The following is a 27,023-nucleotide window of genomic DNA, read 5'->3' as shown; positions in this document are numbered from 1 at the left end:
TGTTTGGGGCTGGAAAGCTGTTTCTTGGTCCTGAAATCCTGAAATGTAGGCTGCCCTTCAAACAGGTTGATCAGGGAGCCAATACTCTTCCTACACAATATGACTGTAAAGGAGGGCAGCCTATATTCTTGGGGCTGGAAAAAACACGTTCCTGCCTGTATCTCCGCTCGTATTGGTGCTAGGAATTCGTAAATCAGACAGTACTGATACTTGGAAGGACGCTGTTGTGGTTCCAAATTTAGATGAAATTAATCCAAGAGTTCACGAGGATATCCCAGACATACACAACATGCATTGTGCTTCATATAAAGAGACAAGAAATTTGGAAATTATCCTAAAAAATTCCAAGACTTTACCCACACGAATTTTTTCATTCATGGTAGATGCCACTGTAATCCACGACATTCACTTTTACTGTTACTGCAATTAAGAACAGATACGATTCTAAATTACATTTGTGATAAATATGTGAACTTTTTTGTTCTGAGCAGCTGATATTTTAAAAAAAATGTAATTCAGTTTTGCAAACTTCATTGTACAATAAATGTTCTACCGATAGATATTAAAAACTTCGGGAAATACGCTACTTTTAACGTGATATAGTTCTCGGTTCCATTCGGGTTTGATTCTGATGAATCATCTGGATAGTGTATTCCGGGAGTACCTTCGAACGTCACCAGAGTGACTGATTTCGGTGTGTCCTTCGATCCAACCGCTGTAGCTCTCTCGCCGTCCGCCACGTGGCTACCGGCCGAACACAGTCGACAACCAATGAAGGAAAAAACAGGCACAGGCGCACATGTCGCGGATAAACTCATACTGAGTGACCTCACACTCGTCCTACTGCTCAGCTCACAACAACGCGGCGCCGGCCGGAGTGGCCGAGCGGTTCTAGGCGCTACATGCCTGGAACCGCGCGACTGCTACAGTCGCAGGTTCGTGTCCTGCCTCGGGCATGGCTGTATGTGATGTCCTTAGGTTATTCAGGTTTAACTAGTTCTAAGTTCTAGGGGACTGATGACCTCAGAGGTTAAGTCCCATAGTGCTCAGAGCCATTTGAACCATTTGAACAACGCGGCACGCCCCTCCGCTTGATTTTGGTGAGTCCCCTTGCCTCTCGCCATTATTTTAATTCACAAGAAATGCTCGAACCGACGACTTTCCATTTCGATATGTTTATTAATACGTGCTTCGTATTCATGTATATGACGTAAGGCCGTATGTGACGTAGTTTGAGCAAGCATGTTCTGTCGAGTAGCTGAGACATCTGCATACCTTATGCCCTTAAGATAACCCCACAAGAAAGATTACGATGATCTGGCAGGTCAATCTACTGACCCAGAGACCACTGAGATCGTGGTTTGATTCTTTTTGGGCTATTGTAGAGCCATGAGAAGTCAATCATCACGTTTAAATCACGTGTTCTGTCACACTGCAGAATCGGAAGCTCATCTTATAATAAGTTGCTCGATATGTTGCTCCATTCAAAAGACAATTCCAAAATTAGGTTATCGCCTATGATACCTCAACAAACGTTAACAGAACAAGGACGCTGCTGACCACTTCACATATACTTCAAATTCCAATAATTAACTTCGTCATGGTTCGTAACGTTGACTCATTAGAGAACATATCTCACCAAAAGTAATTTGGGTCTCTTTGTAATGAGGGCCCAATTGCATAGCCCCGTTCGGTTCAGAAAATCATTCCCGTAAGTTCTTGATGCATGGGGATACGGCAGCGACGGTTTATGTGACGTTCTAGTACCGCCGAAACACTCCTGTGAACAATTTCTCACTGGTGAAATATTTCTGGAGTACTCGCACGTGGACTGCGAACCGCTGCCGTTAGTACTGCCATTTCGTCATTGCTGTTCCCTAGAGAAGTTGCTCTGCGAGTTCTTTTTCTAGCTGCCACACTTGCTACTCAGTGAATCGTTGTGGGGGACCAGTATGCACATATCCAGATGGCGGTAGTGTCGAGTATACAGGGTGGTCCATTGATAGTGACCCGGCCAAATATCTCACGAAATAAGCATCAAACGAAAAACTACAAAGAACGATACTTGTCTCGCTTGATGGGGGAAACCAGATGGCGCTATGGTTGGCCCGCTAAATGGCGCTGCCATAGGTCAAACGAATATCAACTGCGTTTTATTACATATTCGTTGGACCACTTGTAACACCATAGCTCTTATGCTGTACGGATTTATTTTGCTTTTGTTTCATTTAATGTTACATCACTGAGCTTCTGTAAATGTGTTTGATTGAATAGATAACACAAAATTGTATACTGCTTTCTGTGTACAAACTTTGATGTCATGATTTCATTCTATGTTGTCTAGTGTATCTGTCATTTAAATTCTTTGTCTCAATTGGAGGGAACAAATCCTACTGTATATAATTGTAATTTCTGAATGAATAATTTTTTGTAGAAATGTCAATATGTGAAAATGTTCTGTTTTATTTAATGTGTTTGGTTGCTGTTATGTAAACTGCTGATCCTCACTTAGGGTTCTTAATGAGTTTGTATGTAAAAGGTGCAGTGGTTCCCCTCGGGAACGGAACTGTGTAGCGCGCGCAAATTGTGGTTGGCCTACGTAGAAAAGGTGGAACTGATAGTCAGTCGAGGACAAGCTACGAGTCGGGGACGAGCTACCAAACTATGCTCTGCCATGTAAAAGATGCATATTGTGCTGGTTCCGAGAGAGGATTTTTCTGCTACTTTCCAATGCTTCAGATGGATGGATAAATAGCTGGAATTATTCTGGAATTTGTATCTATCATAGTCACCAAGAAACGACAGAGTCTAGCTATTCTACCTGCAATTCCACCTACCAACATGCAGTTGCCACCACATTGCGCAATCATTGTATCGGAATACTACAATGATGTACAGTGAAGGATCAGCTTAATGGATGTGTTAGTGTGCTCAAATATAAGGTAATTTATATCTGAATTTATGTACCTATCTTGATTTTTTCCTTATCATTCCACCTCTCAGGTTCCTCTGCGTTTGAACTAAAGTGATTACCGAGTGTCACTACTGAAAGAACATTAAAAACCAGCGTTTCTTTTCTAATTAATGCCTCTTGAACATAGTAAAGAGGAAGTTAAAGTTAATGTGGCAAAAGAGTGAGTTAAAGTCAATGATGCTTGCTGAAAATAATTTTCCTAGTAAAACTGCTTATTAATGTGTTGTTGCCAACTTCAAATTAAAAGTTCTTAAGACTGAGGCTTATAAAGTTTTGCTTAGTAAATGATCACATTACTGCCTGTTGTAAATCGCAGAAGGTGAGTCAGTATGTTACATATATGTTAATTTTGTGACTCACTGTAGTAAAAGTAGACAGCTGCAGTTGTGAAACGTTATATACTCATGTTTGCTAAGAGTTTGTCTCTCTTGTGTATTAGAAGTGCATATTAATAGTAATGTTATAAAGACCATTCACTTTGTGTAAGCCCTGAAAGTAATAGTGTGTTTCGGTATCTGTTATAATTTTGCAAATAGTTTTGCAAATAGTTTTGCAATAGAAACTGTTGGTTTCAATCTTACCGTAAACATATGTATGTGTCAGATTTCACTGCACTCGCGTGTGACAAAGTATAGGTTGTGTTTATCCAATATAGTTACTTATACCTACTTTCTTAAACGAGAATGTTAATCATTCTCTTGCCTAGTTAGGCTGGCGACCGTTTTCTTTATCTCTTAAACAGTGCAGATAGGCAAAATTTTGCTCGTACTGTTCAAATATTTACGTAATTCTGACTTTCATTTCCGATAAGCCACTGCCGTTAAGTACAACACGGTCAACTTAACAAAATTCCTCTCAGGGGATAACACTGCTCTGTTGCTTTATACCATTATTACTCCATCAAAATAATTCTGTTTTGCAAATTGGCTCCAGTTTTGAGGTTATGGTATAGCACTAGCAGACAGGAGTGTTATACACTTTTATCGCTTTTTTTTAGATGGTGCTGTAATAGTCACAAACATATGGCTCGCAATTTTAGACGAACCGTTGGTAACAGGTACGTTTTTTAAATTAAAATACAGAACGTAGGTAAGTTTGAACATTTCATTTCGGTTGTTCGAATGTGATGCATGTACCTTTGTGAACTTATCATTTCTGAGAACGCATGCTGTTACAGCGTGATTACCTGTAAATACCACATTAATGCAATAAATGCTCAAAATGATGTCCATCAACCTCACTGCATTTGGTAATACGTGTAACGACATTCCTCTCAACAGCGGGTAGTTCACCTTACGTAATGTTCGCACATGCATTGACAATGCACTGACACATGTTCTCAGGCGTTGTCGGTGGATCACGATAGCAAATATCGCTCAACTTTCCCCACAGAAAGGAATCCGGGGACGTCAGATCCGGTGAGCGTGCAGGCCATCGTATGGTGCTTCGACGACCAATCGACCTGTCATGAAATATGTTATTCAATACCGCTTCAACCGCACGCGAGCTATGTGCCGGACTTCCATCATGTTGGAAGTACATCGTCATTCTGTCATGCAGTGAAACATCTTGTAGTAACATCGGTAGAATATTACGTAGGAAATCAGCATACATTGCACCACTTAGATTGCCATCGATAAAATGGGGGCCAATTATCCTTCCTCCCATAATGCCGCACCATACATTAACCCGCCAAGGTTGCTGATGTTCCACCTGTCGGAGCCATCTTTGATTTTACGTTGCCCAATAGTGCATATTATACTGTTTTACGTTACCACTGTTGGTGAATGACGCTTCGTCGCTAAATAGAACGCGTGCAAAAAATCTGTCATCGTCCCGTAATTTCTCTTGTGCCCAGCGGCAGAACTGTACACGACGTTCAATGTCCTCGCCATGCCTATAAATATGGTACGGCAGCATTCGATGTTGATGTAGCATTCTCAACACTGACGTTTTTGAGATTCCCGGTTCTCGCGCAATTTGTCTGCCTCTGATGTGCGGATTAGCCGCGACAGCAGCTAAAAAACCTATTTGGGCATCATCATTTGTTGCAGGTCGTGGTTGACGTTTCACATGTGGCTGAACACTTCCTGTTTCCTTAAATAACTTAACTATCCGGCGAACGGTCCAGACACTTGCATGATGTCGTTCAGGATACCGAGCAGCATATATAGCAAAAGCCCGTTGGGCATTTTGATCACAATAGCCATACATCAACACGATATCGACCTTTTCCGCAATTGGTAGACGGTCCATTTTAACACGGGTAATGTATCACTAAGCAAATACCGTCCGCAATGGCTGAATGTTACGTGATACCACATACTTATAAGTTTGTGACTATTACGAGCCATCTATCACAAAGCGAAAAAAGTGGGCCAACTAAAACATTCATATTTCTTTACGTACTACAGGAATATGTAATACAAAATGGGGGTTCCTATTAAAAAAAAACAGTTGATATCCGTTTGACCTATGGCAGCGCCATCTAGCGGGCCAACCATAGCGCCATTTGGTTTCCCCCTTCAAGCTAGACGAGTTTCGTTCTTTGTAATTTTTTCGTTTGACGGTTATTTCGTGAGATATTTGGCCCGGTCACGATAAGTGGACCACCCTGTATAATGCACGAAAGGGCAGTGCCTTGGCGGAGCTGTCGTTTGTGCTGAGGTTACTCACGCGAAAATGTTTCCGACGTCATAATCGGAATGGTAGTTGGAGTCAGACGCATGCGACATTCAGTTTTGGAAATCATTTGGAGATTCAGTATTCCGAGATGCACAGTGTCAATAGTGGGCCCAGAATATCAACTTTCAAATATTACTTCCCTCAATGGACAACGCAGTGGCGGTCGCTCTTCACTTAACGACCGAGAACAGTGGCTTTTGCGTAGAGATGAAAGTGCTAACAGACAAACAACGCTACAAGAAATAACCTTAGAAATCAATGTGAGGCGTATGAGGAACGTATTCGTTAGCACAGTGCGGCGAAATTTGGCGTTAATGGGCTATGGAAGCAGGCGAACGACGCGAGTGAGTTTGTTAACAACTCGACATCGCCTGCAGCGCAAATCCGGGGCTCGTGACCTTAGCCGACTGGAAAAAAGGGGCATGGTCAGTTGGGTCCCAGTTTCAGTTGATAAGAGCTGATGGTAGGGCTCGAGTATGTCGCAGACCCCAAGTCGTCAACCTGGCACTGTGCAAGCTGGTGGCGGCTCCATGATGGTGTGGACTGTTCAATAGTTCAAATGGCTCTGAGCACCCTGGTACTTAACAAATGGTTCAAATGGCTCTGAGCACTATGGGACTCAATTGCTGTGGTCATAAGTCCCCTAGATCTTAGAACTACTTAAACCTAACTAACCTAAAGACAGCACACAACACCCAGCCATCACGAGGCAGAGAAAATCCCTGACCCCGCCGGGAATCGAACCCGGGAACCCGGGCGTGGGACCCTGGGACTTAACATCGGAGGTTATCAGTCCACTAGAACTTAGAACTACTTAAACCTAACTAAGACATCACACACATTCATGCCCAAGGCAGGATTAGAACCAGACTGAAGCGCCTAGAACCGCTCGGCCACCACGGCCGGCAGTGTGGACTGTGTTCACACGGAACTGACTGGGTCCTCTGATCAAACTGAACCAATGTTGAAACTTCCTGGGAGATTAAAACTTTGTGCCGGACCGAGACTTGAACTCGGGACCTTTGCCTTTCGCGGGCAAGTGCTCTACCAGCTGAGCTACCCAAGCACGATTCACGCCCCATCCTTACAGCTTTACCTCCGCCAGTACCTCGCCTCCTACCTTCCAAGTCTTACAGAAGCTCTCCTGCGAGCCTTGCAGTACTAGCACTCCTGAAAGAAAGGAAACATCCCCCAGACTGTCGCTAAGCCGTGTCTCCACAATATCCTCAGATGGCACTACGTTTTTGCCACTATATCTGCAATAACAACTGCAAAATGTTTCAAGAGAATCCTCAAATACAAACAAAAAGTAGATAAAAATACAGTCCTTTTTTTTTGAAAAAAAAAAGGCAGATCAACAGTAGATACTGATTAAGATTCATGTCCCTTAAATAAATGACTCTATCCACTGTCTTCGAATTGTTATTCTTCCTTAAGATGGTTCTACACTGCAAAAATACAAGGCCCTAGTGTTGTGAATAGGCAGGAGCCAATTCACGGGGTTTCGGGGAAGCCGAAAGGCACGCGTTTAAGCTCACGCAGGCTGGCGTGAGGTCTGGAACAGGTCAGAGAAATAAGACTAGCAAAACAAGAGGTAACTGGTAGAATACTTAACGTTAATCCATAATTGGTGTACATCGGTATGACGGTACAGGCATGACACGATAAATAGTAAAGGATAAAGGCGCCTTGCTAGGTCGTAGCAAATGACGTAGCTGAAGGCTATGCTAACAATCGTCTCGGCAAATGAGAGCGTAATTTGTCAGTGTAGCATCGCTAGCAAAGTCGTCTGTACAACTGGAGCGAGCGCTAGGAAGTCTCTCTAGACCTGCCGTGTGGCGGCGCTCGGTCTGCAATCACTGACAGTGGAGGCACGCGGGTCCGACGTATACTAGCGGACCGCGGCCGATTTAAAGGCTACCACCTAGCAAGTGTGGTGTCTGGCGGTGACACCACACCCAGCACTAGAGATCAGTCAGGAACCGCTTACCGTTCCGTACAACTATTGAACGGTAAATATTTGTTGTATCCAGAGTGACTCGATGCATGGCATTGCTGGATTAAGGCGCTCTGGCGATTACTCTTCAACATCTTTTATACTGTTTACACTACGTAGTGTAATTAGCCCTTTTCCTAGCTCACATTTCTGGAGAATCCCTCGCCCAGAAAAGAGTCTCACCTAACAGAACTTGCGTTTCTCACATTAAATTGTGTAAAAGCAACTCCGTTCTTGTAAGAAACCTTGCAAATGCTAGGTATAGGTGAATGTAGAGATTCGTCTTCCTAGGCCTTCTAGGGCTTTGCACAGCGTAACGTACCGGAAAAATTCTTCACATATTTTCCATTCGCTTAATGAGTTTCTTACTTTGAGTGTGAGTGTGTGTGTGTGAGTGTGAGTGTGTGTGTGTGTGTGTATGTAGGTAGGTGGAGATTGGGTACGCGTGTCGGGTGGGGACGGAAGCAGTCAAGAAGCTGAACTGCCAGCTTGTTGCAGTCCAAGTATTCCAGTTTTATTGAAACACAGTTAAGAAACCAATGATTAGTCAGTTACGCTGATAACACAATAGTGCTCCCTCTCTGTTAGTTTAGAGTGCCCGTCAAAAATTCACAAAATCTTCAAACTTTTTTCATATTCGTCTTATTATCAGCAATAATTTCGGGAAGGTCTGCAGGTAACTTAGTTTGCGCTCTCATGTCTGATTTAAAATGTGCTACTTTGAGATCCGTACGACACAAGCACCACACAATGGAATGTCCGCTGCTCGGAGCAGGATGGCAGGCGTCATCAGTGACTCCTGTCGACAGACGAACTGTAAAATCTGTAAGAGTAGCCCACTGTTCCAACGTACAAATTTGTAGCTGCCGAGATTCCATTGCTTGGCTGGAGGAGGAACAAATATCTGCAAAATAATCGACAAATAAGGAGAATTACCTGGGTCTTTATCTTAGACATTCTAATGTTTGTGTCAATGGAAAATATGATTACACTTAAAATACTACCTTGAGTGACACCATCTCCCTTCTCATATCTGTCGAACAGAACATGGTATCTAAAAAAGTTGGGTAGCGAGGATTATATAACTTTAGGCAAGCACCCACGAAAGTGTCACTGTGGGATACCTCGCACAATACTGAGTTTCCAAGTGGTATAAAATACTTTTTTTTATTTTTGTAAAGAAATGGACCTGTCATATGTTATTCCTGTAGGAAAGCAAACTGTGTAGCCTTCTCCAGCAGGATTAGCTTGTCAGTGGTTGATCGAGGCCCCCTGAACCCTAGAGCCGTTAAGGAGCTTTCTGGTTTCTAGGAATAAAACAAGCTCCATTCTTTTTACACTTCGACAACTACTGGGACATTATAATAGTACGCAATCCGATTACCATGAACTTTTTTTTCACAAATGAACAAAGCTACCTTCCGAATGCCTCCACATACACGATTTTCTTCTTTTTGCTAGCAAATTTGTCTCTAACGTTTCCAGGTGATATCTTCTCGCTAATTCATCGTAATCCAAAAGGTACCCTATTGGGAAGAACACAAAAATTTTGTAGTCATTCTTTTGTTAGTCCTTCTTTTGTTAGTCGTTTTGAATAGATGTCAAGTTTATGTGAATTTGAAATTTTTAGCTGTGATTATAATATCTTCCACCCCTGTCTGTTCCCTTACATTATTTCTGATCTGTCCCAATTGCTTTTCGCAAGAACTTTCTTTACACTTCCCGTTGATTAACCCTCAATATTTTGATTTTGTGAATCTTATGCCCACAGCTCTCCCGAAGGATAGAAACTGTGGTGAATATTTATGAACGTAGAATTTCCCGGCACATACTACCGATGAAAAGCCCTCGCTACTCCAGCCGCTTAGCACTGTTGAGCTACCGAGACGTTTAGACAATTGCTGTACTCATCTTCTGCCGAAGATCATTTTTCAGCTGTGTTTCATATTGGTTACCGGCTTTGAGATTGGTACAGTTTATTTAAATCTTCAGAGTCCTACGGTACTAGAGGACCGCAGTAAAAACGTGAAGGCCTCAGACAAGGCCAACCGATTCGGCTCATGTTTGTCAGGTCGCTTGTGTACGACCTAAAATGAAAAACCCTAACATATTTTGGCTCAACAACCGCCCCCCCCCCCCCACACACACTTTTAAGAAAACTGCTCTTAAATTTCATAACGCATAAACGAATCAGATTTGACGGGATTGAGTATTTTTTGTCAGCATACATGGGTCCACAAACGCATTTTTTTTTTTTAGAGATAGAGGAAAGAAACTTTTCCGATTGCCGCTAGATATCCATAAAGTAAGAGTTGTTCATCGAAAGCGTCACTGATATAACGATCAAGACATCTGGCTGCGGAAGACAAACAAATTTCGCAAACGATTTGGATCAGTAAATAATTAAAAATTTAATCCTGGTCTCTTTACAATGGCTCTTTCACTCACTCTGTTATAGGCCTATTTCCTTCGAACTACTGGATGGGTGGTACTTGTCATATAAACATTCAAAGAAAATATAGCTGTGGCACTGAAAAAAAACTAAAGAATTGAATCTTCGCGCAACTATCGAGTGTTTATAATTAAATTTTCCCTGTTTAACACGTTGTAAGACAGCAACTAACCATCGTACGAATATCAAACTTGGTAGTATTAATGTCCAGAGTATGGAGTGCATGATTTCCATGCGCCACAGTGCCACCGTCCAGTTTCAACATGGCCACCAGGTGCCATGATCAGTCATCGTGATTCACAGTCTCATCACACATCTGACCAGTTGCAGTGTACTTGTCGACGTGTCAACATGAGCTTGGACAAAAGGAGCAGGGAATTACTGGTGAAGTTCTAATATCAAAACAACATTAATGATCCATCTGCACTTCGAGATTATCGCCTGCTGAAAGGATTACGGAAGGGTCCTCTTCCTGCTGCTGTGCGGAATATGATGGAGTTGGAATCGACTGTAGAACGGGGCGTCGCTCCGGGAAGAGGCCGACAACTGGTTGCACCACAGGTGGGCGGATGAAGTCGCTGTTGCTACGGCAGACAACGTTGCGCGCTATTCCTGATCGCCAGGCTGTGCGCGTGCTGTGTCACGACAACATCCCGTGGTCCACCATATGGAAGGTGCTTCGAACCATTCTCAAATGGTATCCGCACAAGATCCAAGTTGTACAGCAATTTGCATCACAGGACGCACGACGATATGTTGACTTCGCTCTCCGGTTTCTCGCAAGGACTGGAGTAGGGCTGACCCCGTGCCATCCTACGGACAGACAAAGCTCTCTTTCCTCTGACGGGTGAGGTGAACGCACAGAACTGCCGAGTGTGGGGATCTTCACCTCCAGTCACTGTGTATGAAGTTCCTGTGTACGGGGAATGCGTCACAGTATGGCGTGGCTTCATGGCTACGTTCATCATTGGCCCATTCTTCCTTGAACAGGTTAGAGCTCAACGACCAAAGACGTGCAGTGTGACTGACCAGCGTTCCTGTGATGTGTTTTGTTAGAATGTCATACCAGCCCTACAGGAGAGAGACACATAGAATTCAACAGTTTTCATCCAAGATGGGGCCCCACCGCACATCACTCGTGAACTTCATCTCCTTCTGTGAAACACATTTGGAACCGATCGACTTATCAGCCGATCGTTTCTAAATGCTTGGCCGGCAAGATCACCTGATCTCACTCCCTGTTATTTCTGGTTATGGGGCTACCTGAAGGACAGGGTTTCTCAGGGGAACATTCACACATGCGCTGATCTGAAGCGCCGCATATCAAGAGAGACAGCCAACATACCTACGGACATGCTTCGTTCAGCTGTGCAGAATGCCATCCTACGCTTTCAGACTCTCCCTGACACTGATGGATCCCATACCTTTTATGGTACTGTATGTGATGGTAATATGTACAGTAGCATCAAATTAAAAGTGTTTCAATTGAATTGATTCTGCATTATTTCTCTTCCTTTATATCCTTGAAATTAATGCTACCAAGTTTGGAACTCGTACGATAGTTAGTTTCTTTGTTATAACGTGTAAAATATGGAAAGTTTGATTATAGCCACCTGGTACATCGCTCCTTCCAAAGAATCATAGAAAAAGAAACATGGTTTACATTTAAAAATATTTTTTTTTGGGAATTAATTATGATGCATACCACGCATAAGATAACGTTGTCTGAAAAATCGTTGCTGAAAGCTGCAGCAAGGTATGGTTTCATTATTTTTTCAAGATACGTTTTTAAAAACTGCATTCTTCTATTTTATATGTACATTGAAGGTGGAGAGGGGAGGAAAGGAAAGGAAAGGGAGGGGATCACTGGTGTCAGATGCATCCCCACCTTTGGTTTACATATAGTGCGGATTCTGGTTTATCTGTTCTTTGGGGCATTTTTTAACGAGCTCGTTAATAGATCCACCTCTTCCATACCCCGAGAACCACATTAGTTTCTCATAAGGACGCGAAACCTTTAGGAATATTGCTCCTCTTACGAATGCGTTATGCGCTATTTTCTGAATATTACCAGCTGCGACAGGGATTAGTTTCTCGCCCTTATGCGATAACGTATGCCGAGTACTCGTCTTCGCAGAAATCTTACTCGGAATTCTTTTCTCACAACGAGGCTTAAAATTTTAAATCGTTACTGATCCAAGTTATTTGAAAAATTGACTTGCCTACTTTGTTATTATTCCTTACTGATTTACTTACCTTATTATCCGGCTTACTCCTACCAAACAAACTGCAGAGTGGAACTGGGAATCGAACACAAGTTCTCTGCTTCCAAGCAAGATGGCTTGTTCGTCACGCCAGCGGCTCTTTAGTTAAACAGCGCATACCATATGGGTACCTAAGTGGCATTCGAAAAAGTTTCTTTCCTTGATTTATAGCAAAATATGCATCTGCGGACTCGATATATGTTGACGGAAAATGGTCAGTTTCCAATTACCTATTCACTCCATCAATTTTGAGTCGATTTCGCATCGTGAACCTTAGGGGTGGTTTTATGAAAAACGCGGAGGGGGTGTCAAGCCGAAATATTTTACAGTTTTCCATATCTGACTGTACACTGGCGAACTGGCAAATACGAGCCGAATCGGGTGGTCGTGTCTGAGACCTTACCCTTGCAAGTAGCATGGTGTCGACTTGAGAGAACGCACTATGTCGATGTTGCCAGGAAAGAAGCGACAGCTGCAATACAAAACCTTTAACTCAACATATGTATAGAATAGTATTTGAATTTTTATTTTTAAAAGAGAAAGTAAGGAGAGAGTTGAAAATTCTGGCCACACCGCAGTTTCTTTTTACTGAGACTGTAGTTATAAGCATCGATACGAATAACATTATCTGCACTAAGTAAATAAAACAGATAATTTGAACACACGTGTTAGTCAAAAATTGTTGGTGTGCATTCGTAAACTCACCCTCTAACGCAACTTGAGCAGTCCCTTGAGCAGCGTCGTCATTATTGGAAACCACACACTGGTACATCCCGGCATCAGATCGCTCCATTCGCTCGATACGCAATATCTGAAAAAGAAATTCAAAGGAAGTAATTACAAAGGTATAAATTTACAGAACCCTTGATAGGTTAAATACAACATTATAACATCTGTTACTATAGGTGTCAGAAATATAGCAAGGTCTGCTATGCGATGCTGATCGTTTTCCACAGCGAAATTAAATTATTCCTGTTTAGCAACAATTATTTTTCCCTCTTCTGAATGGGGAAGTATTATTCACTAGCCGCAAGGAACAGTTGAAACACATTTCGTAAGTAAATTTTACTGCCGACATGTGTTACAGACACGTCATTAGAAAATCATTTGTAGAGTAAACCATCTTTAACACTCGCAGTTGACCTTAAATAACGAAAAGTGTGAGGTCATCGACATGAGTGCTAAAAAGAACGCGATAAACTTGAGTTACACGATAAATCAATCTAATCTAAAAGCCGTAAATTCAACTAAATACCTAGGAATTACAATTACGAACAATTTATATTGGAAGTAACACATAGAAAATGTTGTGGGGAAGGCTAACCAAAGAGTGCGTTTCGTTGGATGGACACTTAGAAAATGTAACAGACTTACTAAGGAGACTGACTACACTACGCTTGTCCGTCCTCTTTTAGAATACTGTGCGCAGTGTGGGATCCTTACCAGATAGGACTGACTGAGTACATCGAAGAAGTTCAAAGAAAGGCAGCACGTTTTGTATTATCGCGAAATATGGGAGAGAGTGTCACAGAAATGATACAGGATTTGGGATGGACATTAAAAGAAAGGCGTTTTTCGTTGCGGCGGAATCTTCTCACGAAATTCCAATCACCAACTTTTTCCTCCGATTGCGAAAATATTTTGTTGACACCGACTTACATAGGGAGGAACGATCACAAAGATAAACTAAGGGAAATCAGAGCTCGTACGCACGCTATACGAGATTGGAATAATAGAGAATTCTGAAGGTGGTTCGATGAACCCTGTGTCAGGCACTTAAATGTGATTTGCAGAGTATCCATGTAGATGTAGCTCTGGTTACCAAACAAACAGGTTCTTTAGAACATGCCTTCCACTGTTGTCTTTCTTCCAATTTGTTGGAGCTAGACTTTCTTCAACAGTGGCACCACTACCACTAAATTTTCGTGTTGTAACGGAGTAAACTCTGTTAACATAGGTGAATGAAGAACAAATAAGAAAGATACTCTCGTGTTAGCCTAACTTCGTCACAAACCACGACAATTCATGAACCTCCTAGCTGCATGTCATATGAGAACTCCTAACACTAGAGTAGCGACTCAGATGTTTGCTCCTCCAGCAAGTGATATCACTGCGCAAGTAACACAATGTGCAACAAAGCCTGTGGTAGTGCCTCCATGTATGGAAATGAAGTAATCAAGATAAGTTCCGTCACACTGTCTCCGCCCCGCCATCTACTAAACTCCATTAAACACTGTGGTTCGCCTCGTTAATAATAACCCTTGGAGACCGCGGACAGCGCTCTGGGCCTAAGGGACCAACAAGTGTTTCGTGGTCCTCGTGATACCATCGTAACAAAGCATTTCAAAAAGACGTGTTGTCTCCGTCTTGTCTCCACAACATCTTTCCTACAAATTTACCTTGATGTGTGTCTCTAGACATATTCCAGTATGCTATAATTGTATTGTATTTTATTGTATTTATGTTAACCGGGGACCTAGAAACGACGGAGAGGCTCCGTCCCCGCCGCAGCCGCAGTGCTCCACAACCCCACGACGACTACCGCAGTCCACTTCACCCCTCCGCCGCCCCACACCGAACCCAGGGTTATTGTGCGGTTCGGTCCCCGGTGGACCGCCCCCCCCCCCCCCACCCCAGGGAACTTCTCACACCAGACGAGTGTAACCCCTAGGTTTGCGTGGTAGAGTAATGGTGGTGTACGCGTACGTTGAGAACTTGGTTGCGCAGCAATCGCCGACATAGTGTAACTGAGGCGGAATAAGGGGAACCAGCCCGCATTCGCCTCCTAAGATCCATCCACAGACTGGCCGGTTCACCGAACCTCGACACAAATCCACCGGGCGGATTCGTGCCGGGGACCAGGCGCTCCTTCGCTCCCGGAAAGCCGTGCGTTAGACCGCACGGCTAACCGGGCGGTCAGTATGCTACAAACAACCACATTAAATAGTCCGTAATTAAACAGGTTACTTTCGAAATCTAGTTCCGTTAAGTTCCGGCACAAGCTAGATTGTAGGCTTCCATTTAATGTCTGCAGCCTAAGTATTAGCAACTGCTCTTGGGTATCATAAAAAAATAACGCCTATTAGCTCTACAACCATCTTTCTTGTTCTACTATGACTGAGCAAACTAAACACCCCCTCCCTCCCTACAAACACACACACACACACACACACACACACACACTTGCGAATTTGCACAAACAGCACGTATCTAAAATCAGTACACACACACACACACACACACACACACACACACTCACACACACACAATGTAAAACAGAGAACGAGGGAAAGGTTGAGGAGGATGAGATTGTGAGAGGCGATATGTAACCGGTCAAACTTTCCAAAAAGCTTTAGAAATAAGCTTTCCAGAAATTTTGTCGCTGCTTGGAATGGGTAGCTCTAATCTCTTTTTGTCAACATTCGTATTAATGTTCACTGAGCTGAAGAAATAATTAATAATCTGGAAGGAATAAAATAGTATATTCAGCATCCGTGGTTCTACAAAGTAGCTTCTGCTTTCTTCCCTACGAAATGATATGCCACCAAGTGAGAAAAGAACGTGGCAACGTCTTCCGATGTAAAGTCCTCCGTCAGTGTCAGCGACTGACCCCGCGTTAACAACTGCGTCTAACAGAAACTACATATCGCACCGGAAGCCCATGAATGCGGTGAGTTTCGCCTCGTCGCCCCCCCCTCTCTCCCCTCTCCCCCCACCACCACTTCATTAACGGCAGCGCAGGGCGTCTCCCATTGGAAACCACAGAGCTCCACTTCCTCTGCGATAGAGTACAGCTAACCCAGTTAGGTCCCTAACTGCTTCTTATCAGCAATGTTCTCAAGTTGGCTCCAACTAGATTCGTGATAGTAGTAACATTCTAACTTTCACAACTTTACCTCTTCGACTTCTCTTCATCACTCGAACAAAGAAGTATGGCACCAAGACATGGTGCATATGGGATATCAAAATTTCGACGGACATGTAAGAATTTAGGACCGCTAGAAAGAAGAAACATCAGGAGAGTCTAAAACTTCGTGTAAGTGGTTAAGAGAGGCAACTGTGAAACAGCTTCGGCCTCGAAAAATACCAGAACGAGGGGTTCCTAGTAATTCGTTATGAAACAATACTTTGTTCTGTTCGTATGGTCCTCGAAATCCGTTGCTATCGTAGGCACCACACATTGAAACATCATTGACAGTCGTTTTTAATATCTACTGCTACAACAAAGTACCCACTGAAATAAAACAATGCCGTGTGCACTAGTCTGTTATACTCACTTCAAATGCTACCGTGAGGTACATCCGTAAAATATTAACAAGAGATTCTGAGGAAATTCGTTTGTATGTTCCAAATGTCATCAATTACTAACCGTTTCTGTTTGTTTAGCAACGTGCAAACAGAACAGCACCTCTATGGGCCCGAAATTCACGGTGGGCACAATTTTGATTTCCGGACATTTTGAAACGCTATCAATGTTGCTCTCTTAAAGCAACAATCGTCTTATCACCCAGCCAGCCAAAGAAAACCCCAGTGTTTCATTGGGTAACCCTGACGGCTTTGACGTATGGCGAGATCAGGTAATCTTGGTCTCTGTGGGAGGGCAGTTGCATGTAATCCGTGCATGGTACAGCCTCACGCGGGGGTTGGAAGCATCACCAGGTCATGGTCGAAGGACGCTTTCCAGCGATGAATCAAGCCATTCCGCAGCGTGTTCAGGCAGAAGAGATGTCCATCAGTGTATCCGGTGTTTGTAGCGGTATTTGTAGCTGAAGAACCTGAGGTCTTATTCTAGGAGGGGCCTGAAACTCACTGTACCTGGCTGTATCACAGCAGATACAAGAATAATCCGACTGTCACATGTTGTCTATCACAGAAAGAAAGTCTATGAAAGAGCACTGTGTGTACTGTAGTGTTACAAAAAAATGGCTCTGAGCACTATGGGACTCAACTTCTGAGGTCATAAGTCCCCTAGAACTTAGAACTACTTAAACCTAACTAACCTAAGGACGTCACATGCATCCGTGCCCGAGGCAGGATTCGAACCTGCGACCGTAGCGGTCTCGCAGTTCCAGACTGAAGCGCCTAGAACCGCACGGCCACTTCGGCCGGCTTAGTGTTACAAATGCTGCCAGTGTCATTACTGTCTTTCGGCTCAGTGCCAGCAGGTAAATACTTGTAATTAACGTTGATATGAATTTCTGATAATTATGTTCATACAGAGTTTTAGGTGTATAAGTGCTGTTATTTATACTAATGGTTGAGAACACTGTGCTGAACAACATTATATCAGTATTTACTTCGTAAGAAGACTAATAACTATTATGAGTAGCATGTTTTTGGGTTGATTAGTACCTCCAAGTATGCTTGGCACCAGATAGCCAACCATTAATGCTTATTTTCTCTTTGGCAGCGGGTCAGTTACTGAAGTGTGGACGTATGGGCGCAAAACGGAAAGTCTATACTGACAGGCCTAGACCATGTTACAGAGCATTACAACTATGCAGAAATCATTAGGCACTCAATTACATGCTCTGTTTGTGGGAAGAATGCTAGATGCTGAGAAAAAACAACTAACACAATGAAGTGGTTGCATATTGAGTTATCAATTGCAACAATATCTGTAACTATACCTCTAACAACCTCTTTCTGCAGGACTAGTAAATATTTCAGGCAGTGGCAGTATCGACTGATTCGAATAAAATATTCCATGAAACGTGTGTCCAGTTTTTACTGCTTGCGGAAATACAGTTGCTTACAGACACACTTTTCATTTCACGTGTTTGTATGCCAGTTGCTAAGAGTGTAAAAATCGATTGTTATATATGTTTTGAAGTTCACATGGTGATGTTGTGTTTACGATTACACAACTGAATTTTTAAACTGTGATTTGTTGGTTGACTCTACTGTATTGTTCAAGTATGTAGCACCATTTACAAATGCAGAGTATGTAGATACACTCCTGGAAAAGGAAAAAAGAACACATTGACACCGGTGTGTCAGACCCACCATACTTGCTCCGGACACTGCGAGAGGGCTGTACAAGCAATGATCACACGCACGGCACGGCGGACACACAAGGAACCGCGGTGTTGGCCGTCGAATGGCGCTAGGTGCGCAGCATTTGTGCACCGCCGCAATCAGTGTCAGCCAGTTTGCCGTGGCATACGGAGCTCCATCGCAGTCTTTAACACTGGTAGCATGCCGCGACAGCGTGGACGTGAGCCGTATGTGCAGTTGACGGACTTTGAGCGAGGGCGTATAGTGGGCATGCGGGAGGCCGGGTGGACGTACCGCCGAATTGCTCAACACGTGGGGCGTGAGGTCTCCACAGTACATCGATGTTGTCGCCAGTGGTCGGCGGAAGGTGCACGTGCCCGTCGACCTGGGACCGGACCGCAGCGACGCACGGATGCACGCCAAGACCGTAGGATCCTACGCAGTGCCGTAGGGGACCGCACCGCCACTTCCCAGCAAATTAGGGACACTGTTGCTCCTGGGGTATCGGCGAGGACCATTCGCAACCGTCTCCATGAAGCTGGGCTACGGTCCCGCACACCGTTAGGCCGTCTTCCGCTCACGCCCCAACATCGTGCAGCCCGCCTCCAGTGGTGTCGCGACAGGCGCGAATGGAGGGACGAATGGAGACGTGTCGTCTTCAGCGATGAGAGTCGCTTCTGCCTTGGTGCCAATGATGGTCGTATGCGTGTTTGGCGCCGTGCAGGTGAGCGCCACAATCAGGACTGCATACGACCGAGGCACACAGGGCCAACACCCGGCATCATGGTGTGGGGAGCGATCTCCTACACTGGCCGTACACCACTGGTGATCGTCGAGGGGACACTGAATAGTGCACGGTACATCCAAACCGTCATCGAACCCATCGTTCTACCATTCCTAGACCGGCAAGGGAACTTGCTGTTCCAACAGGACAATGCACGTCCGCATGTATCCCGTGCCACCCGACGTGCTCTAGAAGGTGTAAGTCAACTACCCTGGCCAGCAAGATCTCCGGATCTGTCCCCCACTGAGCATGTTTGGGACTGGATGAAGCGTCGTCTCACGCGGTCTGCACGTCCAGCACGAACGCTGGTCCAACTGAGGCGCCAGGTGGAAATGGCACGGCAAGCCGTTCCACAGGACTACATCCAGCATCTCTACGATCGTCTCCATGGGAGAATAGCAGCCTGCATTGCTGCGAAAGGTGGATATACACTGTACTAGTGCCGACATTGTGCATGCTCTGTTGCCTGTGTCTATGTGCCTGTGGTTCTGTCAGTGTGATCATGTGATGTATCTGACCCCAGGAATGTGTCAATAAAGTTTCCCCTTCCTGGGACAATGAATTCACGGTGTTCTTATTTCAATTTCCAGGAGTGTATTTTGACTCGTGACGATATCAAAAACACTCGCAAGTTGCATTTGTGATGCGACGAAAAACCCATACTCTTTTTGAGAAGACACATTTTCCAGAACGCTTGTTTGTAATAGCATGTTTTGGTATGACAGACAAGCAGTTGATTGGGTCTCTTATGTTACCACATCGTTATACAGTGCCCTGTTATCTAGAGTTTCTTGAAAACGGGTTTTCAGCGTTACTGGAAGGGATTTCTTCAGCTACAAGGATGGGTATGTGCTTTCAGCATGACGGGGTCCGTGCACATTATAACATCTGGTAACACTTCATCTATACCTAACATTCCCGGAAGATAGCTGGGCAGAAATGATCACATGCCTCTGGCCACCGAGGTTCCCAGGTCTTCCCACTTCTGATGTTTGCCTGTGGGGATAGTTGAAAAACGAAGCCCACAAAGAAAAAGTGAACACAGGGACAAATTCGTAGTTCGGGTTATGAATAGTGCTCGCTATGTAGAAGGACGCCAAGAAGAGCGAGACGTGGTAGTATCAAGAGATTTAGAGTGTGTCTGGAAGTCGGAGGTAGAATTTAGTGGAATTTATAAAAATCAACTTTAACGTTAACTAGCCTTTGTTTAACACTGTCTATGCATTTATATATCGAGCAAGCAGTAAAGGAAACAAAAGAAAAATTCGGAGTAGGTATTAAAATCCATGGAGAAGAAATAAAAACTTTGAGGTTCGCCCATGACATTATAATTCTGTCAGAAACAGCAAAGGACTTGGAAGAGCAGATGAACGGAATGGACAGTGTCTTGAATGGAGGCTATAAGATGAACATCAACTAAAGCAAAACGAGGATAATGGAATGTAGTCGAATTAAGTCGGGTGATGCTGAGATGCTAAGATTAGCAAATGAGACACTCAGAGTAGTAAAGGAGTTTTGCTATTTGGGGAGCAAAATAACTGATGATGGTCGAAGTAGAGAAGATATAAAATGTAGACTGGCAATGGCAAGGAAAGCGTTTCTGAAGAAGAGAAATTTGTTAACATCGAGTATAGATTTAAGTGTCGGGAAGTCATTTCTGAAAGTATTTGTATGGAGCGTAGCCATGTATGGAAGTGAAAAATGGACGATAAATAGTCTGGACAAGAAGAGAATAGAAGCTTTCGAAATGTGGTGCTACAGAAGAAAGCTGAAGATTAGATGGGTAGATCACATAACTAATGAGGAGGTATTGAATAGAATTGGGGAGAATAGGAAATTGTGGCACAGCATCACTAGAAGATGGGACTGGTTGGTAGGATACGTTCTGGGGGATCAAGGGATGACCAATTTAGTATTGGAAGGATCCATGGAGGGTAAAAATCGTAGAGGTAGACCAAGAGATGAATACGCTAAATAGATTCAGAAGGATGTAGGTTGCAGTAGTTACTCGGAGATGAAGAAGCTTGCACAGGATAGAGTAGCATGGAGAGCTGCATCAAACCAGTCTGAGGACTGAAGGCCACAGCAACAGCAACAACATGAATTTTCCTTTGGGTTTTATTTGATTCTTTGTATGATGTAAGGTAGCCAACGGGACTCGTAAGAAACCGGTATCGTCTTACTCACTTTGTTGTGGTGGGCATCGCAATGTGCCCGGTGTCCCATGAGGAATGGTCAATAGCCAGCAAGAAGACAGTAATAAACTCTAGTAAATATTGGCCATAAACTGCGTAACTTGAGAGCTATCAAATGGTTTATCTTGGATACAATGAAAAAAGCCCTCTGCTTTCCATATTTTGAGAGGTGGTATTATTGACCAAAACAAGGAAAAAATTCCCAGTAAACATGGGGTCTGAAATGCATATCTTAAGATCCATGAACACTGTTCATCTTCGCTACTGTGGAACGCATCCCTTCTGCTGAACAACAGTTCATAGCTCTTAAAGTATACATTTTAGAGCCCATGTTTAATGGACAGGTTTTCTTTTTTGGCTCAACACTACTGCCTCTCAAAAGTAGTGAAAGCACGGAACTTGCAGTAGAAGAGATGTTTTCACAATATCTAATATGAAGAACCGCTCATAGCTCTTAAGGTATACATTTTAAAACCCATGTTTTCTGGACTTCTTTGTCTCGAAAGATAGTTCCTTCCATATGCATGAATACTGACAATTTCATTAGGGACACCAGTACTAACTAACAATCGGTAACAGGAATAAGGTACTAAATAAAACAACATCTGTAATAACGTAAAGTCTAACAACCATCGTATAAAAGCTGAACATCGAGAAACAGTCATTGTGTAAGATAAATTTTCCAAAAATAAACTGCGATTCAAAACGATATATTAGGAAGAAAATATTTGAAGATACGTATTTTCGTTGCTCATTAATTTCATTTATTTTATCTCGACTGAAATGTTACTGCAAAATTCCATCGCACAAAAAGAATCGAAGATTGGATCAATGAGGAACTTGGCTTTTACCTCCCAGAGTGAGTAATCGAGGGTACGTAAGGGAGGCCCAATGTAACATATCGAGAATGAAGAAATATATCGAGGAATAGGTAACGACGAAAATTCGATTTCACACAATGTTTTTCTTTATTTAAATGAAACAGTGTACTTTGTTCTATGACAGAGAGGAAATGCTTTGAACAGGACTTCGGTGATATCACACGTTTGCAGTTTGATCAAATAGTAACAACATAACAGGATCGTAAACAACTGCTGGCGCTGGCAGGACAAGAGGTCTCACAAACATCTGAACTGCTGCAAATGCAAACAGCATACCACTTAGGTATGGTTCGTGTGTTAATAACTGTCTCTTTCATATTAGGTGCTCAAAATGTCGAGGCTGACGATTTATACATACCATAATATGTGCACTGAATTTCATCTCCGATTACTTAGCACAACACGGGACAGTGTTATACGATATTACATCTTTGGGAGTCGTCGGTATTTCCACGTAGATCTTACGTTTTAATTTTCACCATAGACAAATATCAACAGGTGTGAAGACTAATGCCATTTCAGTCTATTTTGCTCTTTCCGAACGACTCACCCAATGATTTTCAAATATTTTGATGAGAATGTCTGTAATTATGTGCATGTTATGGACACCCGTACCGTGTGGACTCCCTTACTCCCATCGGGAGGGCTTCGAATGACTGAGGCAATATCCATCAGTATGTTAGAAACTGCATACGTGTGTGACTATTTCGAGTCCCATCTATAAAACAGGACCAATGATGCTATTTTTGTGAAGCCCCTAATTCATATTGACGGGGCGAAGGTAGTTGTTTTCCCACTTCTCTCAGCCAACGCCAATTTTCAGTTGAACAGTAGCACAAATTGCGCAGACTGACTTGTCCGTGGATTGTAAACGATATTTCTTCCATAAACAAATCTTGCACAGAAAGGCCGCAGCTTTCTTCGACACCAGAACTGTTACAGTTTCTGAAAGTGATTACCAAGGAGCTGTTGACCAAGCGATCTGTGGAAAGGAACAAAAGTATTCAAATGTGTATTCGTAGAATCCTGGTCGCACATTAAAAAAATGGCTCCAAGCACTATGGGACTTAACATCTGAGGTCATCAGTCCCATAGACTTAGAACTACTTAAACCTAACTAACCTAAGGACATCACACACATCCATGCCCGAGGCAGGATTCGAACCTGCGACCGTAGCAGCAGCGCGGTTCCGGACAGGAGCGCCTAGAACCGCTCGGCCACAGCGGCCGGTGGCCGCACATTCAAGCTGCCTCGTAGTGACAAGAGAATTGAGTGTTACAGCTGCTGAAATACTTTTTCTGTTTATCTCATCAATTACTGTTCTTTACTGTTGGCGTGTTTCATTCTTCACATCTTTGGTTTACTGATTTCTTAGAGTAATGTTTGCCAAGATAGATGGTTAGCAACGCCACAACCAGGATATTTATCAGCAAATAATAGCACCATTGCTCTAGCAGTTGGGCTGCAGACGGCACAAACTAAAGCCATATCCACTTTTTCGAACGTCGTATACATTGTGAAAGTCTGAATAGCTGCACGAGCCTGTTCTGGGATCGCTACAACGAAAGAGCACAGACTGATGATTTTCAAGAACGCGAACCGCAAATAATTAACAAGACTTAAGGACACTTATCAACAAGTAGCTGAGAAACCTCGCGCTGCCCGGGTATTAATTTACAGCTGCGCCCGAGACTTCGTACTTGTGGAATTTATTTTTGATGTACAAAACTTCTTTCCATACATCATCGGTAGTAGTACGATTTGGAGCATGAAAAAGGAGCTTCTTTGCGTCACTAACTTGCGAGATAATCTTATAGATCTGGCCGCGTGAAATTCAGTTGACGGTTAGATCCATAACATAACATAAACTCACCAAGAATTGTTGGGAATGAGTAGGATTCGGGGTATAAAAACTCGCCCATCAGTGCCACTTTTCCGTCAGAATTTCCACCTCTTAGAGTGTTACGTTGGACGGAACTAACTTGTGAGCAAACGGTTCCGAAGATCGAGGTACGTATGACGCTCTAGTTCACAGTAACAGTGCGCTGGGTTACGGAAATAATTTCCAAAGAGCGAGTTAAAGCCTTATGTTCTCGAGCCGCAGAAGTTCTCACCCCATTATCTTCATTGGTTTATTGAGAGTTCATGCAGCTCAGTCTTTCAGCCGTTCTGGCGTATTCAGAAAAACTTGATCGTTTTCTAGGCATTTTTATTCGTAAACAAAACGAAGTGTAAGGAGTAGGCACCGAAATCACAAAACAATAAATTCGCTTTTCGTAGCATTATTAAAAAAATCTGTCTAAAGAAACGAAGTAATGTCATTTAATTTTTAACAAAAAAAGCCAAAAGCCTTGCCACAGTGTTAATACTGGTTCCCGTCATAACACCGAAGTTAAGCGCAGTCGGGCTTGGCTAGCACTTGGATGGGTCACCGTCTGGGTCTGCCGGATGCTGTTGGTAAGCGGCGTGCACTCAGGATTGTGAGGCCAGATGAGGAGCTGCAGTTTGCTGTTTTTTTTTTTTTACTTTATTATTATTTTAAACCTGTACAACAGGCAGGCTGTCAGCAGCACATTACGCTGCTCTTCAGCCACAGAATATACAAGGAGCAAAAACAGTGAGAAGACACATAAATGACAGAACGGTGGGCAATAAAACAGGAGACACATAGAGACAAACACGGAGCCGTTCACACTCGTCGATAATCCACACTGCTAACTGATGAGACGACACACAAACACTGAAGATGACGATGGCACTGGTGAACGATGGAGTGTGACGGTGAACACTGAGCACTAAACACGACGGCACACACGAAACACTGATGGCGGTGATCTCTGGCGCGCGAATGTCCACTTAGCGTGTGCGAGTCCGGGGACCTGCCAAGAGGCGAACAGGGGTGAGGTGGGGGAGAGGGGAGAAAAAGGATGTCAATGGCCGAGGAGACGGGGGCAGGAGGAGAGGGACAGGGGAGGGGAAGCCTGGGGGAGAAAAGGAGAGGGAGGGAAATGAGAGAGAAGGGAGGGAGGGTGCCCAGAGGAGCAAGCACAGGAGGAGGGCGGGAGGATCAAAGTTGGTAGTAGGGATAGATGGAGCCAAAAGCTTACACATTGACCTGTAGCGTAGCCCTGAATACGAGGTTAGGTTGGGAGTTTTTTTTTTGGCGGGGGGGGGGGGGTCAGGGGGGGGCGCAGCCCCCCCCCCTGCAGCGCATGGAGTACGGCGCGAAGTTCTGTGCGCTCCGGGTTGCCTATACGTGCCAGCGACACTAGTTTTAACTTGTCACTGGCCGCGGAGAATCAAGTTTACTGATGTCATCGGGGCGTGGCTCGGCGTTGACGGGCTATAAATAGCTAGCGCGCGCCGTGTGACGTCAGTGCAGCCGCACGAGCAGCAGCATGAGCAGCCGCACGATGCCGAGGAGACGTTACGTAAGGAGGAGAGTTAGGCCATCTGTTTTCAAAGTGTGTAAAAGTGTAAGTCTTTCACCAAAGTCAACCGACGAGGGTATCATCAGGGAGGGGGAGCTGGCGGAAGCCACCTTGGGAGAGGGTAAGGAGGGTGGAGAGATGGAGACCGGGTGGGATGTGCGAATACAGGTGCGGCAGCGGGCGGGGGTGGGAGAGGATCGGGGAGACGAGCGGGTGAGGAGGATCGAGTTTACGGGAGGTGTACAGGATCCGTATCCTTTCAAGGAAAAGGAGGAGGTGGGGGAAGGTGATGAGATCATACAGGATCCGCGTGGGGGAGGGGAGACGGATGCGATAGGCGAGGCGGAGAGCATGGCGTTCAAGGATTTGGAGGGATTTATAAAAGGTAGGGGGGCGGAGATCCAGGCTGCATGGGCATAACAAAGGATAGGGTGGATGAGGGACTTATAGGTGTGGAGGATTGTGGAGGGGTCCAGACCCCACATACGGCTGGAAAGGAGCTCGAGGAGACGGAGGCGGGAACGTGCCTTGGCTTGGATGGTTCGGAGATGGGGAGTCCAGGAGAGGCGACGGTCGAGGGTGACGCCAAGGTACTTAAGGGTGGGAGTGAGGGCGATAGGATGGCCATAGATGGTGAGATAGAAATCAAGGAGGCGGAAGGAAGGGGTGGTTTCTGCAGTTTGCTGAACGCGTGTCCCTCCTTATCTGCATCAGGTAACGCCTGAGGACTGAGGATGAAACGGCGGTCGGTCGGTACCGTTGGGTCTTCAAGGTCAGTTTTTTAACACAAAAAGCGTAATCAGTAATCCATATCCTAGTCAAGTACATTTGCTGCTATTCGTAAAGATAAGACAGTGGCGCTTAATTTTGCCACTGCTATAAATTTCCGAAAATACATCTGGTAGTGAGGGACAGAAACGAACTTAGAACGCCATCTGTTGGTTATTTGGTGTACTACAAAATTAACAGCACCGTTCATTCTTTGGTGCACTACGCCGTGATGTCCAAATATGCGAAATATTAAGCTGAGCAGACGATTTTAGATAAAACTTTAAAGTAAGATATCCTTTTTCCTATGTTCCTGTTTTGAAATAACGCATATATGTTGCCCCAAGGTACGCTCAAGTTACCTGTGAAAACCCCATGAAAATTCAGCAGGTAGTTTTGGCTCTTAGCATATTCGAACAGACAGACACACGTTTTTACAGTTCTATTGTTAGTACAGAAGATACAATGCAATAAGTCACAGCATATTAGCACATTAACAAGTGTAAAACACAATGAAAACGATCAGTGCCCGGTCCACAGATATGTATTATCCTAATATCGAATACACATGTAAAGGGGAGATCCCTATGATGCA

Source organism: Schistocerca cancellata, chromosome 2 (assembly GCF_023864275.1).
Source record: "Schistocerca cancellata isolate TAMUIC-IGC-003103 chromosome 2, iqSchCanc2.1, whole genome shotgun sequence".
Classification (NCBI taxonomy): Eukaryota; Metazoa; Arthropoda; class Insecta; order Orthoptera; family Acrididae; genus Schistocerca; species Schistocerca cancellata.
This window is presented reverse-complemented; position numbering follows the sequence as displayed.